This window comes from Tupaia chinensis, unplaced genomic scaffold (assembly GCF_000334495.1).
Source record: "Tupaia chinensis unplaced genomic scaffold, TupChi_1.0 Scaffold000063_1, whole genome shotgun sequence".
Lineage (NCBI taxonomy): Eukaryota > Metazoa > Chordata > Mammalia > Scandentia > Tupaiidae > Tupaia > Tupaia belangeri.
The window spans coordinates 8,310,834-8,315,097 of NW_006159521.1; positions in this window are offsets into that span (position 1 = coordinate 8,310,834).

Genomic DNA, 4,264 nt, shown 5'->3' on the forward strand with positions numbered 1-4,264 from the left:
AAAAAAAAAGAAACACACCTTATGTATAAAGACATACATAGGCTAAAAGTGAAAGGCTAGAAAAAGATATCCCATGCAAATAGAAATCAAAAAATGGAGTTGCAATACTGATTTCAGACAAGATAGGCTTCAAGACTAAGACTGTAAGAAGAGACAAAGAAGGACATCATATAATCGTAAATGCATTAATTCAGCAAGAAGACATAATGCTTATTAATATCTATGCACACAACACAGGAGCACCTAAATATATGAAGGAAAGACTGCTGGAGCTAAAAGGAGAGATAGGGAGCAACACTATAATTGTTGGGTATCTCAACACCCCTTATCTCCTTTAGACAGATCTTCTAGACAAAAAAGTAAATACAGAGATACAGGACCTAAGTGATACTATAAACTGAGTGGGCTTAATAGATATCTGTGGGAGGCTGTGCACCAGCGAGTCTGCCGAGGTTTCTCAGAGAGCAAACAATTGCCATGATTGGTTCCCTTCAAAAAGACCTGACCTTCGAAACCTTGCTCTGATTGGCCACTAGGATCCCTCAAATTTTCATATCCGGCACCTCATGATTGGTCCAAAAGCAACCAATCATAACCCACTGTTTACAACCAATCACAGCCCACCGTTTACAACCCACCAGCGTGTATATAACCACGATGTCTGGCCCACAGTAGCCAGACGACCAGGAAACAACCCTGAAGAGTTGTAACACTGCGTCGTCTCCGTGCTGTACCTTGCTGCCCATAATAAACAGACGACACTAAAGACACGGTGTTGTCTCCGTGCTGTAACACTATGCTGCTTGTCCCGGCTCTCACTCCTTTACTCAGGAAAACTGTTTGACTGTCCCCCCTGGGGCAGGACAGATATCTATAGAATTTTCCACCCTAAGATAATGAAAGATCCACACACCATTGGCTAGACTGATTAAGAAAAAAGAAAGAAACCAGATAAATCAAATATGTGATGAAACAGGCAACATTGCAACAGACATAATAAAAATACAAATATCATTAGAGGATACGATGAGTGACCATATGCCAACAAACAAGAGAACATGGAGGAAATGGACAAATACCTGGATGCACGTCACTGTTTATTGCAGCATTATTCACAATCACCAACACATGGAACCAACCCAAATGTCCATAAACAGATGAATGGATTGAAAAAGTGTGGCACATATACTCTATGGAGTACTACTCAGCCATAAAAAAACAAGACCCTGGCATTTGATAGAAAGTGGTCAGACATGGAGGATCTATTGCAGACTGAAGCAAGCCAGGGTATGAAAGAAAGATATTGTATGTATCCACTTAATATATACCGAGTATCCTCACTTTATGGTAGAGATCGAAATATTGGAGGGCATAAAAACAGTGAAAATAATTAGAGATGCTGAAGACAGTGTGGAATGGGACAGGAGAAAGAAAGAGTATAATAATAATGGGGGGATGACCACACCACAATCCCTTCCCCTCCATTCTCCTCTCAGGATCTTGGGTACACACGCACACATGTTCAGTGTGAGTTTAGAAATAGTTTGAGAAGAATTAAGACTGGCTCTTTTTAAAAGTTTTATAGAATTCAGAAGTGAAGTCATCTGGACTTGGAATTTTTTTCATTTAGAGACTACTTATCATTATTTTGATCTCTTCACTCACTATTGATCTATTCAGGCTTTCTATTTCATCCTGGTTCAACTTTGTACTTGTCAATAAATTTGTCCGTCTCATCTAGGTTTCCTAGTTTGTCTGTACATAGTTGCTCATAATGTTCTCTCATAATTTTTGTATTTCCAACATGTTGGTTGTAATATTGCGAGCTTCATTACTGATTTTATCTATCTGGCTCATTTCTTTGTTTTTTTTTTTTTTTTTCTGGATTAATCTAGCTAATAGCTTATCAATTTTGTTTATCTTCTCAAAAATCCATCTTCTTGTTTTATTCATCTTTCTGGTATAGTGGTTTCCCCCCCCCCCCATTTTGCCTATTTATCTTTAATCTTTACTATTTCTCTTTTCTTTTATTTTTGGGATTTTAAAAAATTGTCATTTTTGATTTTCCAGTTCCTTAAGATGCAATGTTAAATTGTTTATTGGACATCATCTTATTTTTTTTCTCGTGAGCACGAGTGGCTATAAACTTGCCTCTTATGACTTCTTTCACTGTGTTCCTCAGAATATAGAGAGAAGTGTGTTCATTGTTGTTAGTTTCAATGAATCTTTTGATTTCAGTCTTAATTTCTTCAGTAATGTGAAAGTCATCCAGAATTAGATGGTTTAGTTTCCATGTTTTTGTGCATTTTTGAGGACAATTCTGTGATTGATTTTAAGTTTAATTCCATTGTGGTCAGAGAATATACTGGATATATTTATAAATTTATATAGACTTTCTTTATGATATATTATGTGATCAATCTTTGAAAATGTTACATGTGGAGATGAGAAAAAAAATGTACTCCATAGTTGCTGGACTGAATACTCTATATATGTCTGTCAGGTTCATTTTTTAAAATAATATCAATTAATTCCTGTGTCTCTTTATTTCTTTTTTGTCTAGATGACCTGTTTAGTGATGATAGTAAGGTGTTGAAATCTCCAACAATTAGTGTATTGTAGTGTATCTCTCCTTTTAGATCAAGCAGTCTTTCTTTTACACATTTGTTGCATAAAAATATATGATTGCTATAGATTCTCGATACATTAATTCTTTTAGAACTATGTAATGTCCTTTTGTGTCTCTTCTTATGCTTTTTATCCTAAAGCCTATTTTATCTGTTATCAATATCAAAACTCTTGCCTTTTTAAAAATTTCTAGACCTTCACTTATATATTTCTTTGTCAATGAGGTATGTTTCTTGTAAGTAGCATACAGATGGTCCCAGTTTTTTAATTCATTGAGCCAATGTGTACCTTTTAGTTTAAAAATTTAATCCATTAACATTTAATATTATTGATATATGTGGACTCAGTCCAGTCATTTGCTCTTTTTTTGTCCCCCTTGTAAGTTTTTGCCATAAGGCTGATGCACTCACCAGAGAGAAACAGAGACAGTGAAAGCGAGAAATCTCCCCTTGGGGGATGACCATGCTGCAATCTCTTCTACTCCATTCTCCTCCTGATATTTTGGGCATGCAAGTATATGCACCTGGCATGATTTTCAGGCCTCCAGGTCTAATACTCAAATAGTGGTCACCCATGTGGGAGTCCAGCATCTTAACCACCACACCATCTGCTGGCCTCTTGCCCATTTTTTAATTGTATTATTTTTGTTTGTTTGTTTGTTTGTTTTTGTTGTTTTGTTTTCAGGTAAGCTGTTTGAGTTCCCTTTATAGACGGGCTTCAGTCCTTTATCCCCTTATCTGAAGTGTAGTTTGCAAATATTCTCTTCTATTCTGAGGATTTTCTCTATACTCTGTTTATTGTTCTTTTGGCTGTGCAGAAGCTTTTTAGTCTGAGGTAGTCCCACTTATCTGTTTTTGGGATTATGGATGTGCTTTAATGATTTTATTTAAGAAATTTTTGCCTGCTCTAATGCCTTCAAGAATTTCCTCTGTGTTTTCTATTAGTAATTTAATGGTTTGAGGCCTTAGGTCTTTGATCCATTTGAGTTTACTTTTGTAAATAATGAATGATAGGAATCGAGTTTCGTTTTTCTGCAGGTGGATACCCAGTTCTTACAGTACCATTTGCTGAAAAGACTTTCTTTTCCTCACTGGATTGTCTTCTGCCTTTTGTCAAAAATCAGTTTGCTGCATGTTTTGGGGTTTATTTCTGGGTTTTCTACTCTGTTCCTTTGGTCAATAAGCCTATTTTTGTACCAGTACCATGCTATTTTGGTTATCACAGCTTTGCAATATATTTCAATGTCTGGTAGTGAGATGCCTCTTTATTCTTTTTGCACATTATTGTCTTGGTGATATTTGGTCCTTTTACAATTCCAGACAATTTTTATACTTTTTTTCCTATTTTTTCAAAGAATATTTCTGGTAATGTTATTGAAATTGCACTGAATTTGTAAATGGATTTGTGTAGAGTGGACATTTTGATGATATAAAGTTTTCCAATTCAGGAATATGAGATGATTTTCCACTTTTGTGAATCATGTTCAATTTATTTTTTTTCCAGTTTTTCATAGTTTTCCTTGTAAAGGTCTTTCACCTTTTTGGTTAGGTTTCTTACTAAATATCTTAATGGGAGGGCAATTGTAAATGGGATTGCTTTCTTCAATTCTACTTTGATCTGTTTTTTTTTGGGGGGG